This window comes from Sphaeramia orbicularis, unplaced genomic scaffold (assembly GCF_902148855.1).
Source record: "Sphaeramia orbicularis unplaced genomic scaffold, fSphaOr1.1, whole genome shotgun sequence".
NCBI lineage: Eukaryota > Metazoa > Chordata > Actinopteri > Kurtiformes > Apogonidae > Sphaeramia > Sphaeramia orbicularis.
The window spans coordinates 266,899-281,369 of record NW_021941597.1 but is presented as its reverse complement, the minus strand read 5'-3'; the positions used below and the strand labels follow the sequence as shown (position 1 = coordinate 281,369).

The 14,471-nt window shown below is 44.6% G+C and overlaps 1 pseudogene; it reads left to right on the top strand.

The window, feature by feature from the left end:
• The first annotated feature begins 6,126 nt into the window (after positions 1 to 6,126).
• The window catches only part of LOC115416372 (N-terminal EF-hand calcium-binding protein 1-like), a 44,611-nt pseudogene continuing 36,266 nt past the window's right edge, over positions 6,127 to 14,471 (top strand).

Below are 14,471 nucleotides of genomic sequence, written 5' to 3'. Positions count from 1 at the left end.
TGCATTATAAGGCAGTAGTTTTTGTGTTATAACCCAAAAGTATTGCATTATAAGGCAGTAGTTTTTGTGTTATAACGCAAAAGTATTGCATTATAACACAGTAGTTTTTGTGTTATAACGGAAGAGTATTGCATTATAAGGCAGTAGTTTTTGTGTTATAACGGAAGAGTATTGCATTATAAGACAGTAGTTTTTGTGTTATAACCCAAAAGTATTGCAGTATAAGGCAGTAGTTTTTGTGTTATAACCCAAAAGTATTGCATTATAAGGCAGTAGTTTTTGTGCTATAACGGAAGAGTATTGCATTATAACGCAGTAGTTTTTGTGCTATAACGGAAGAGTATGGCATTATAACGCAGTAGTTTTTGTGTTATAACGCAAAAGTATTGCATTATAAGACAGTAGTTTTTGTGTTATAACCCAAAAGTATTGCATTATAAGGCAGTAGTTTTTGTGTTATAACTGAAGAGTATTGCATTATAACGCAGTAGTTTTTGTGTTATAACGCAAAAGTATTGCATTATAAGGCAGTAGTTTTTGTGTTATAACGCAAAAGTATTGCATTATAAGACAGTAGTTTTTGTGTTATAACCCAAAAGTATTGCATTATAAGACAGTAGTTTTTGTGTTATAACCCAAAAGTATTGCATTATAACGCAGTAGTTTTTGTGTTATAACGCAAAAGTATTGCATTATAACGCAGTAGTTTTTGTGTTATAACGGAAGAGTATTGCATTATAAGGCAGTAGTTTTTGTGTTATAACGCAAAAGTATTGCATTATAAGGCAGTAGTTTTTGTGTTATAACCCAAAAGTATTGCATTATAAGGCAGTAGTTTTTGTGTTATAACGCAAAAGTATTGCATTATAAGGCAGTAGTTTTTGTGTTATAACCCAAAAGTATTGCATTATAACGCAGTAGTTTTTGTGTTATAACGGAAGAGTATTGCATTATAACGCAGTAGTTTTTGTGTTATAACGCAAAGTATTGCATTATAAGGCAGTAGTTTTTGTGTTATAACCCAAAAGTATTGCATTATAACGCAGTAGTTTTTGTGTTATAACGCAAAAGTATTGCATTATAACGCAGTAGTTTTTGTGTTATAACTGAAGAGTATTGCATTATAACGCAGTAGTTTTTGTGTTATAACGGAAGAGTATTGCATTATAACGCAGTAGTTTTTGTGCTATAACGGAAGAGTATTGCATTATAAGGCAGTAGTTTTTGTGTTATAACGCAAAAGTATTGCATTATAATGCAGTAGTTTTTGTGTTATAACGCAAAAGTATTGCATTATAAGGCAGTAGTTTTTGTGTTATAACGCAAAAGTATTGCATTATAAGGCAGTAGTTTTTGTGTTATAACCCAAAAGTATTGCATTATAACGCAGTAGTTTTTGTGTTATAACCCAAAAGTATTGGATTATAAGGCAGTAGTTTTTGTGTTATAACCCAAAAGTATTGCATTATAAGGCAGTAGTTTTTGTGTTGTAACCCAAAAGTATTGCATTATAATGCAGTAGTTTTTGTGTTATAACGCAAAAGTATTGCATTATAAGGCAGTAGTTTTTGTGTTATAACGCAAAAGTATTGCATTATAAGGCAGTAGTTTTTGTGTTATAACGCAAAAGTATTGCAGTATAAGGCAGTAGTTTTTGTGTTATAACGCAAAAGTATTGCATTATAAGGCAGTAGTTTTTGTGTTATAACGCAAAAGTATTGCATTATAAGGCAGTAGTTTTTGTGTTATAACCCAAAAGTATTGCATTATAAGGCAGTAGTTTTTGTGTTATAACCCAAAAGTATTGCATTATAAGGCAGTAGTTTTTGTGTTATAACCCAAAAGTATTGCATTATAAGGCAGTAGTTTTTATGTTATAACCCAAAAGTATTGCATTATAAGGCAGTAGTTTTTGTGTTATAACCCAAAAGTATTGCATTATAAGGCAGTAGTTTTTGTGTTATAACGGAAGAGTATTGCATTATAATGCAGTAGTTTTTGTGTTATAACGCAAAAGTATTGCATTATAATGCAGTAGTTTTTGTGTTATAACGCAAAAGTATTGCATTATAAGGCAGTAGTTTTTGTGTTATAACCCAAAAGTATTGCATTATAAGGCAGTAGTTTTTGTGTTATAACCCAAAAGTATTGCATTATAACGCAGTAGTTTTTGTGTTATAACGCAGAAGTATTGCATTATAAGGCAGTAGTTTTTGTGTTATAACGCAAAAGTATTGCAGTATAAGGCAGTAGTTTTTGTGTTATAACGCAAAAGTATTGCATTATAAGGCAGTAGTTTTTGTGTTATAACCCAAAAGTACTGCATTATAAGGCAGTAGTTTTTGTGTTATAACCCAAAAGTATTGCATTATAAGGTAGTAGTTTTTGTGTTATAACCCAAAAGTATTGCATTATAAGGCAGTAGTTTTTGTGTTATAACCCAAAAGTATTGCATTATAAGGCAGTAGTTTTTATGTTATAACCCAAAAGTATTGCATTATAAGGCAGTAGTTTTTGTGTTATAACCCAAAAGTATTGCATTATAAGGCAGTAGTTTTTGTGTTATAACCCAAAAGTATTGCATTATAAGGCAGTAGTTTTTGTGTTATAACCCAAAAGTATTGCATTATAAGGCAGTAGTTTTTGTGTTATAACCCAAAAGTACTGCATTATAAGGCAGTAGTTTTTGCATTGGGATCCAGTCCGTATCCGGCCGTGTCAGCTCTGACACACCTGTACCTGCAGTCCTGTGCCCTCTGCTTGTGTTGTTCAGATGACCGTAACTCTTTCATTATTTGTCCGATCAGAAAAATTCCAACAGCTTCTGAAACCTGAGACTCTTTGCTTTATGGATATTCTTGGGTCAGTGCCACCCGTCCTAGAAGCCGCAAAATAAGCCATTCAGTGACCTGGGACGCACACAGCAGAGCAGATTCACAGAGCGGAGAACCGGAGCGCATAACGGAGTGGAGAACGGATTAGATCTAGAGTTGGAAAATGTAGAACAGACGGACATCCACAGTTCCAGACCACCCTGGAGGTTTACGGATGGATCTGAGACTGAAGGAGCGACTGATGGAGCAACATCTGAAGAAGAAAGGTAAAGTTCACCCAGTTCCATTTAGTGGACTGTCTACATGACTGAAGCACTGTCTGCTTTTTTCTATGGAGTTTTTACTTGTTTTATTTTATTGAATGTGTAAATTGATGCTTATACTGCATGGTGGTTTTATAGAATAAAGTAGGAACCATGTAGAATATGTGTTAGTTTGGAGTATGTTGGACTTACTGTGTGTAAAAGTGTGCATGACGCTCTACAAAAGAAGAGCATATACGCTAGTGTTCGGTGACTTTTTTTCCTCAATAGTAGAATTTGACCTGGTCTGGTTTGTCTAATACATTATTCTATGTGTGTTCTTTTTCCATGTGTCCACCGGTAGTTACATTCAAGGATGAAGAGGGAGAAGCCGTGATGATGCTCAAGGCTGTGGAGATGAGAGCAGAGACTGAAGACTGTCCACACACAGATGAAGGACGGAGGAAGAGACTGAGGATGATCAGTCCAAATACACAGACAGTGAACACATCCACAGGAGGACTGACTTTTACCACAGACAGTGAACACATCCACAGGAGGACTGACTTTTACCACAGACAGTGAACACATCCACAGGAGGACTGACTTTTACCACAGACAGTGAACACATCCACTGGAGGACTGACTTTTACCACAGACAGTGAACACATCCACAGGAGGACTGACTTTTACCACAGACAGTGAACACATCCACAGGAGGACTGACTTTTACCACAGACAGTGAACACATCCACAGGAGGACTGACTTTTACAACAGACAGTGAACACATCCACTGGAGGACTGACTTTTACCACAGACAGTGAACACATCCACAGGAGGACTGACTTTTACCACAGACAGTGAACACATCCACAGGAGGACTGACTTTTACCACAGACAGTGAACACATCCACAGGAGGACTGACTTTTACCACAGACAGTGAACACATCCACAGGAGGACTGACTTTTACCACAGACAGTGAACACATCCACTGGAGGACTGACTTTTACCACAGACAGTGAACACATCCACAGGAGGACTGACTTTTCCCACAGACAGTAAACACATCCACAGGAGGACTGACTTTTACCACAGACAGTAAACACATCCACAGGAGGACTGACTTTTACCACAGACAGTGAACACATCCACAGGAGGACTGACTTTTCCCACAGACAGTGAACACATCCACAGGAGGACTGACTTTTACCACAGACAGTGAACACATCCACAGGAAGACTGACTTTTCCCACAGACAGTAAACACATCCACAGGAGGACTGACTTTTACCACAGACAGTAAACACATCCACAGGAGGACTGACTTTTACCACAGACAGTGAACACATCCACAGGAGGACTGACTTTTCCCACAGACAGTGAACACATCCACAGGAGGACTGACTTTTCCCACAGACAGTGAACACATCCACAGGAAGACTGACTTTTCCCACAGACAGTGAACACATCCACAGGAGGACTGACTTTTCCCACAGACAGTGAACACATCCACAGGAAGACTGACTTTTCCCACAGACAGTGAACACATCCACAGGAAGACTGACTTTTCCCACAGACAGTGAACACATCCACAGGAGGACTGACTTTTCCCACAGACAGTGAACACATCCACAGGAGGACTGACCTCAGGTGTGCACAGACTCTTTTCCATGTTCAGACTGGGCCATAGGAGCTCTGCCTGGATCAGAGCTGTGAACTGACACAACTGTTTCTGACAGAACCACGAACATGAAGGAACTCTGCAGACACAGAACGGACAAATGCCCTGTGTGTGTGTGTGTGTGTGTGTGTGTGTGTGTGTGTGGGGGGGGGGACACCTGTAGAGTTTGCATTTTTACCCATTTTTTGCACAATAAAAGGAAAATACTCATATTTTTATACTTTTCAAAGTTCATATTTAACATTCAAGTCTTGTATCCATGTGTAATTTCAGTGTTTTTCTGCTAAAACTAAAGAAACCAAATTACATTTTTGTTTTTCATTATTTTAAACTGTTACTACAGTATTAAAACAAACAGTGAATTATAAATGACTGCTACATTGAACGTTCGAAGTGTTCTGCAAAAATTGGCAAAAGGACTCAAAGCATATTTTCAGACCTTTTTATGATCAAAATAAGAAAACCAGTGCAGGTGGAGCATTTTAGGCTCAGGAGTAGAAAGGACTTTAATCCTATGCACACATCCTCCTGTCTCATGCGTAGACCATTCACACTCAGCCCACGTCCACCTGTGTCCATGAAGCTGCACACAGACGTGAAGCTGGGCAAATAGGAATTTCATTCAGAAACTGTTGGAGTTTTTCTGATCGGACAAATAATGAAAGAGTTACGCTCATACTACTGTCCACTGAATCCTGTTACTATAGCTTTTACTCGAACCTCACTCGTTTCGTGTCGGCGGTTCAAAGTCCGTCTGAATTTCCTCCTCCACAAAAACGCTCCAAACAGCCTGGACCTCGTCGTCCGTCCACTTGTCGTAGCTTCTCTTTTGGTCCATTTTCTGAATTATCAAAATACAAAGCTTGTGGAAATTAAATTAATGAATTAAATAGTGGTGGGTGAACAGAATGCAGAAACGCCGTCAGTCTAGTCCACCACTCAGCGTTCTCCTGCACACAGCCCCGCCCCTAAGAGTTCCTGGTAATCTGAAAAGTACTACCTCCTACCAGGAACTTCTTCAGGGAACGTTTGGGGCCGAGGGAAAGTTATTTACTCTGGTAGTTTTTGGTGCAAATGCCCCGGGGTTTTTCAAAGTTCAGGGTAATGTTCAAAGTTCCTGCAAAAGTTCCTGCGGTGGAAAAGGGCCTAATGTTACCAACACTGACATTTTAAATGGAAGTCTTACTTTTTGATACACGTGCATGTTTTCCATTTAATGTTTAACTCCTGTTCTGTGGTTATTTTTAAGAGGTAGGACATTGCCAGGACCAAATCCAAGGGAATACCCTTGTTCTGGGAGCCATCTGTTCTTTAGCTTGTTTCTGTGAATGCAGTCATGTGACCTTGGTATTACCCTTACGTAACGCATGTTTCCACCGCAGGCACTGCTTGCCTTCTACGGCCAAATCGGTCACGCAGTGATTGCAGCTAATTATGTTGGTGGTGGGTCCGACTCTGCAGTAGAAATACGGTAGCTGTGATGGACGAGTGAGAGGAGGTTTCTGTAACTTCACCCCTTCTTCGCTTCTACCCCGAAGTTCCTGCAGTGGAAACGCAGCTCTAACTTTGACAGGAAGTGCTACCAGAGTACAAACGTCTGTTGTGTTTGTGTGTTTATGTGTCTGCAGACAGGGCCCGCTGAAGCCAGAGGTTCTGTCCATCCAGTGGTCGGGTCGTCGATCCAATCGGAGGCTTCAGAGGAACAGCAGCCTGTCTCCTAACAACCCGCTCCTCAGTCTTGTCAGTTCAGGTCTGCTTCCATGTCATGCTTATACCAAGGTTTAAAAGTCCGCAGGACCTCAAAGATCTGCTGTGTAGGATTCTGTTCAGTTTATTTTTGTGCACTCTGCTGTGTTTTACACACTGCAGCTCTTGAGTTTGGTTGTCATGTTGTTGCTTCAGGCCCAGAGTCAGTTTGTCTCCACAGGCCACGGGGGGGGGGGGGGGGGGGGGGGGGCAGATGACGAAGGACTGTGTCCTCATGTGTTCCTCTACTGAATGCTCAGGTGGACGTTACAACTCCAGTCCCTTTGTGCTGTGAATACACTTGTTTATGTCAGACAATCTCCAAATGCAAAATTAGATAATGACAGACACCAGAGAAAAAAAAATAAAAGAACAAAGCAGTCAAGAAGACTGAAGCTCATAATAGTGTCATAGTTTTCTCTCCTCCCTGGGAATATTAAAGGTACAATGTGTGACATAAGTGAAGAAATTTACATGTGTTATTTCTAGAGTCTGATCTACAGGAGTTTTTTTAGGATCATATTACAAAATTCTGACACTAAAAACACATGCACTATGTCATAATGATGAATACCTGCATGAATACATTACAATCAAATTTAATCAATGTATTTAAAGTAATAAATCAACAAAAGCAGACCCATCAAAATAACCGTTAAAAAAATATGTGAGTTATTTCGAAGTCTGTCATTGCTGAAGCCTAATACACACCAAAGAATGGAGGTAGCCAGTGGCAGCTGTCAGGTTTCAGATGCACTATAACCACATAACACCACTGGGATATGCCAAAGCACATGCACCTCTATTTTAAAATATTAATTAAAATTAAAATGAAGTATACAACATGTGTTTTCAGGCAGTTATTTTTTAAATGTAAGTTTCACCTGTCTATCCTTCAAACATACAACATTTTCTATGACTATTGTTAAAGTCAGGCCACTGCATTTGGACCAGGGGTGAATGTTGTGCAGGTAGACTGATGGCATTAAAAACAGAGAAAATTATTGGCTAAAGATGTTGCCACTCAGGCCAGGAATCGAAGCCCAACCCCCCGCATCAAAGCCAGTTGTGTTACCCACTGAGACATCCTGCCACTGGCATGCTTTAGAGCAGTGTTCGTTATGGACCTATTTGCTGATTGCATTTCTGAGGAAGGTCTTGTTTCTTTTCAGGATGTGACATGTACTTGTGTGGCTGGTGCTTGGGCACAAATGTTTCCATCCTGAGGCTCTCCTATCTCTGTATTGGAGGGTGGTCTACAGTGTGTGTGCACCATTTATAATATATTATATATTTAATCTATTATAGTAAACAGAGAACCCTGGGAAAAAGGAAAGACATCACTTGATTGCTCCCTAAATGACTGAAAACATTTTTAAACTACACTTGAATGCAGATCATACACAGCACTCACAGGCTGTATCATGTGTAGCTCCTTTATTTAAATATTCATGAAAAACATGAAATAAGCATACAGTTATTTTATGTGATTCCTGTAGTCTTGTTGCTCATGTCAGACAGGTGGGGCGGCGCCCTAGTGCCCTCTACTGACGAGCCGTCACTGATGGTAACGTATGTATTTTGAGCCTCATCCCTCACTGTCTACATACAGCATGTGACAACAGCCTGTGAAGGGATTTTATGGAAAAGACTCAAGCCAGTTTCTCTGACAAAATGACATTTTCTTTCAGTGTATTGTTAGTGCAGTACCTACTGTCAACTTGCACAAGTGGTCAGGTAGAAGACTACCATTGTCTACGGAAACCAGAGGCAGAGGTGATAGCTAGGAAGGGTTTTCTTCTTTTATTTACACAACAACCCACCCCAAAAGACAAACTGCAACAAATAGCCCACACAATAGCCCCCTTTTATACAGATTCTGATTCTCTTAATTACCAGCATGTTCCACTTTTACAGGTAATCCATTACAGAATTATACAATAAATATACAATAAATATGTACATAAAACCCTTCACCAATAAATATACAATTCATAAATATTTACTCACCAAATACCTTTCATAAATACACATTCATCATTTACAGAAATATTTACCTAAAATCCAAACAATAAAACTCCCCACCTTGTAGGGTGTGTCAAAAATCACTTTCCTCTTCAGATCATGGTGTTATTTAAATCAGTTAATCTCCAACATGATAATAACCCCCCCAAAAAATTCAGCAAAATCTGTCAATGTATGACACCCCCCCCCCCCCCCCCCCCCACCACCACCACCACCACAAAATATGAAGGGCCCTTCAAAATCACTCATTTTAACCCAGAAAATCACATATAATGAGGTCTTAAGTGTTCACAAATGTCTTTTTCTGGTATTTTACAGCATCCCTGTAATACCAACTTCATAGGTTATTGTATCAGGTGATATATAAGTGAAAATAAGGTGATTTTAAGATGAAATAACTCAATTAAAAACTTGAAATAGACAGAAGTTCAGAACAGTAAATCTAGTTGAACACAATGTCTATTTTCTTAACCCCCTTTTCAGCAAAATACAGGTTTGAGTTCCAGACAAATAGAGCTGAACACTGAAATAATAAGAATAAATACAAGATTTAAGGGTGCATAAATCACAGACTTTAATGATGACATGGTTCTGATCATCTGGACATACTTTTATACATGTGCATTTCACATTTATTCAGATACTACTGGCTCTATAGTTTCTCTTCCATTTCATTCTTTTAAACTCTGGTAGTTTGAGTCTGTGGAACCATGTTCCCTCTGGGCTCCATCCATGGATGCACTGGCATCATCTGGGATGTCCTGCACACCTCTGTCTGCAGCAGCGTCAATGACAGACAGCTCTGAGACATTCATTCATTCATTCATTCATTTTCTGAACCTGCTTTATCCTCACTAGGGTCATGGGGGTCTCTTGGAGCCTGTCCCAGCTACATAGGTGCGAAAGGTGGGGTTCACCCTGGACATGTGACCAGTTCATCACAGACTGAACATATATAGTCACTGTCACATTCACACCTATGGGGGATTTAGATGAACCAGTTAACCTATCAGAGCATGTGTTTGGATGGTGGGAGGAGCCAGACTACCAGAGAGAACCCGCACAGACACGGGGAGAACATGCAAACTGCACACAACAGGTCCCACCCAGGAATCGAACCCAGGACCTTCTGTCTGTGAGGCACCAGGTCTATCTACTACACCACCGTGTCACCCCAGACCACAGCCCACGTTAGTCTGTACTGTGGCTCTTCCTCCCACTGCGATGGGGGGGCTTCCAGCCATGCCCCATCCAGGCCTAGAAGGTCAAATATCAGCCAGGACTGGACTGGGTCCCACAGATCCTCCAGGTCAGGACTGGACTGGCTCCCACAGATCCTCCAGGTCAGGACTGGACTGGCTCCCACAGATCCTCCAGGTCAGGACTGGACTGGCTCCCACAGATCCTCCAGGTCAGGACTAGACTGGCTCCCACAGATCCTCCAGGTCACGACTGGACTGGCTCCCACAGATCCTCCAGGTCAGGACTGGACTGGCTCCCACAGATCCTCCAGGTCACGACTAGACTGGCTCCCACAGATCCTCCAGGTCAGGACTGGACTGGCTCCCACAGATCCTCCAGGTCAGGACTGGACTGGCTCCCACAGATCCTCCAGGTCACGACTGGACTGGCTCCCACAGATCCTCCAGGTCAGGACTGGACTGGCTCCCACAGATCCTCCAGGTCACGACTAGACTGGCTCCCACAGATCCTCCAGGTCACGACTGGACTGGCTCCCACAGATCCTCCAGGTCAGGACTAGACTGGCTCCCACAGATCCTCCAGGTCACGACTAGACTGGCTCCCACAGATCCTCCAGGTCAGGACTGGACTGGGTCCCACAGATCCTCCAGGTCAGGACTGGACTGGGTCCCACAGATCCTCCAGGTCAGGACTGGACTGGGTCCCACAGATCCTCCAGGTCAGGACTGGACTGGGTCCCACAGATCCTCCAGGTCAGGACTGGACTGGCTCCCACAGATCCTCCAGGTCAGGACTGGACTGGCTCCCACAGATCCTCCAGGTCAGGACTGGACTGGCTCCCACAGATCCTCCAGGTCAGGACTGGACTGGCTCCCACAGATCCTCCAGGTCAGGACTAGACTGGCTCCCACAGATCCTCCAGGTCACGACTGGACTGGCTCCCACAGATCCTCCAGGTCAGGACTGGACTGGCTCCCACAGATCCTCCAGGTCAGGACTAGACTGGCTCCCACAGATCCTCCAGGTCAGGACTGGACTGGCTCCCACAGATCCTCCAGGTCAGGACTGGACTGGCTCCCACAGATCCTCCAGGTCAGGACTGGACTGGGTCCCACAGATCCTCCAGGTCAGGACTGGACTGGGTCCCACAGATCCTCCAGGTCAGGACTGGACTGGCTCCCACAGATCCTCCAGGTCAGGACTAGACTGGCTCCCACAGATCCTCCAGGTCAGGACTGGACTGGGTCTCACAGATCCTCCAGGTCAGGACTGGACTGGTCCCACAGATCCTCCAGGTCAGGACTGGACTGGGTCCCACAGATCCTCCAGGTCAGGACTGGACTGGGTCCCACAGATCCTCCAGGTCAGGACTGGACTGGCTCCCACAGATCCTCCAGGTCAGGACTGGACTGGCTCCCACAGATCCTCCAGGTCAGGACTGGACTGTGTCCCACAGATCCTCCAGGTCAGGACTGGACTGGCTCCCACAGATCCTCCAGGTCAGGACTGGACTGGCTCCCACAGATCCTCCAGGTCAGGACTGGACTGGCTCCCACAGATCCTCCAGGTCAGGACTGGACTGGCTCCCACAGATCCTCCAGGTCAGGACTGGACTGGGTCCCACAGATCCTCCAGGTCAGGACTGGACTGGGTCCCACAGATCCTCCAGGTCAGGACTGGACTGGGTCCCACAGATCCTCCAGGTCAGGACTGGACTGGCTCCCACAGATCCTCCAGGTCAGGACTGGACTGGGTCCCACAGATCCTCCAGGTCAGGACTGGACTGGCTCCCACAGATCCTCCAGGTCAGGACTAGACTGGCTCCCACAGATCCTCCAGGTCAGGACTGGACTGGTCCCACAGATCCTCCAGGTCAGGACTGGACTGGGTCCCACAGATCCTCCAGGTCAGGACTGGACTGGGTCCCACAGATCCTCCAGGTCAGGACTGGACTGGCTCCCACAGATCCTCCAGGTCAGGACTGGACTGGCTCCCACAGATCCTCCAGGTCAGGACTGGACTGGGTCCCACAGATCCTCCAGGTCAGGACTGGACTGGCTCCCACAGATCCTCCAGGTCAGGACTAGACTGGCTCCCACAGATCCTCCAGGTCAGGACTGGACTGGGTCCCACAGATCCTCCAGGTCAGGACTGGACTGGGTCCCACAGATCCTCCAGGTCAGGACTGGACTGGGTCCCACAGATCCTCCAGGTCAGGACTGGACTGGCTCCCACAGATCCTCCAGGTCAGGCTGCTGTCCATGCCTCTAGTGAATCCTGCAGGTTTGGGCTCCATGTCTGCTTTGGTTTCTATTGGTCCTTCTGTATCAAACAGACTTAGTACCACAGTAGACTCAGTCAGGTACCACAGTAGACTCAGGTACCACAGTAGACTCAGTCAGGTACCACAGTAGACTCAGTCAGGTACCACAGTAGACTCAGGTACCACAGTAGACTCAGTCAGGCACCACAGTAGACTCAGGTACCACAGTAGACTCAGTCAGGTACCTCAGTAGACTCAGTCAGGTACCACAGTAGACTCAGGTACCACAGTAGACTCAGTCAGGTACCACAGTAGACTCAGGTACCACAGTAGACTCAGTCAGGTACCACAGTAGACTCAGGTACCACAGTAGACTCAGTCAGGTACCACAGTAGACTCAGGTACCACAGTAGACTCAGTCAGGCACCACAGTAGACTCAGGTACCACAGTAGACTCAGTCAGGTACCACAGTAGACTCAGGTACCACAGTAGACTCAGTCAGGTACCACAGTGGACTCAGTCAGGTACCACAGTAGACTCAGTCAGGGACCACAGTAGACTCAGGTACCACAGTAGACTCAGTCAGGTACCACAGTGGACTCAGTCAGGTACCACAGTAGACTCAGTCAGGTACCAGAGTAGACTCAGTCAGGTACCACAGTAGACTCAGGTACCACAGTAGACTCAGTCAGGTACCAGAGTAGACTCAGTCAGGTACCACAGTAGACTCAGGTACCACAGTAGACTCAGTCAGGTACCACAGTAGACTCAGTCAGGTACCACAGTAGACTCAGTCAGGTACCACAGTGGACTCAGTCAGGGACCACAGTAGACTCAGGTACCACAGTAGACTCAGTCAGGTACCACAGTGGACTCAGTCAGGTACCACAGTAGACTCAGGTACCACAGTAGACTCAGTCAGGGACCACAGTAGACTCAGTCAGGTACCACAGTAGACTCAGGTACCACAGTAGACTCAGTCAGGTACTACAGTAGACTCAGTCAGGGACCACAGTAGACTCAGTCAGGTACCACAGTAGACTCAGGTACCACAGTAGACTCAGTCAGGTACCACAGTAGACTCAGTCAGGTACCACAGTAGACTCAGTCAGGTACCACAGTGGACTCAGTCAGGGACCACAGTAGACTCAGGTACCACAGTAGACTCAGTCAGGTACCACAGTGGACTCAGTCAGGTACCACAGTAGACTCAGGTACCACAGTAGACTCAGTCAGGGACCACAGTAGACTCAGTCAGGGACCACAGTAGACTCAGTCAGGTACCACAGTAGACTCAGGTACCACAGTAGACTCAGTCAGGTACTACAGTAGACTCAGTCAGGGACCACAGTAGACTCAGTCAGGTACCACAGTAGACTCAGGTACCACAGTAGACTCAGTCAGGTACCAGAGTAGACTCAGGTACCACAGTAGACTCAGTCAGGTACTACAGTAGACTCAGTCAGGTACCACAGTAGACTCAGTCAGGGACCACAGTAGACTCAGTCAGATACCACAGTAGACTCAGTCAGGGACCACAGTAGACTCAGTCAGGTACCACAGTAGACTCAGGTACCACAGTAGACTCAGTCAGGTACTACAGTAGACTCAGTCAGGTACCACAGTAGACTCAGGTACCACAGTAGACTCAGTCAGGTACCACAGTAGACTCAGGTACCACAGTAGACTCAGTCAGGTACTACAGTAGACTCAGTCAGGTACCACAGTAGACTCAGTCAGGGACCACAGTAGACTCAGTCAGGTACCACAGTAGACTCAGGTACCACAGTAGACTCAGTCAGGTACTACAGTAGACTCAGTCAGGTACCACAGTAGACTCAGGTACCACAGTAGACTCAGTCAGGTACCACAGTAGACTCAGGTACCACAGTAGACTCAGTCAGGTACTACAGTAGACTCAGTCAGGTACCACAGTAGACTCAGGTACCACAGTAGACTCAGTCAGGGACCACAGTAGACTCAGTCAGGTACCACAGTAGACTCAGGTACCACAGTAGACTCAGGTACCACAGTAGACTCAGTCAGGGACCACAGTAGACTCAGTCAGGTACCACAGTAGACTCAGGTACCACAGTAGACTCAGGTACCACAGTAGACTCAGGTACCACAGTAGACTCAGTCAGGGACCACAGTAGACTCAGTCAGGTACCACAGTAGACTCAGGTACCACAGTAGACTCAGTCAGGTACCACATGTGACGCAGTATGGATGTCTGTACTTCAGACACTTTAGTATCCATTTAGTATCCGTTAAACATGGGAATGCATTTAAAAACAGCATTTTGTGGTGTTTTTTTTTTTTGGATGTTTTTTGATGGGCCCTTCATACTTTGTGGTGGGGGGGGTGGTCAAACGTTGACAGATTTTGCTGAAATTTTTTTTTGGGGGGGGGGGGGGGGGGGGGCTATTATCATGTTGGAAGTTAGCTGGTTTAAATAACACTGTGATCTGAGG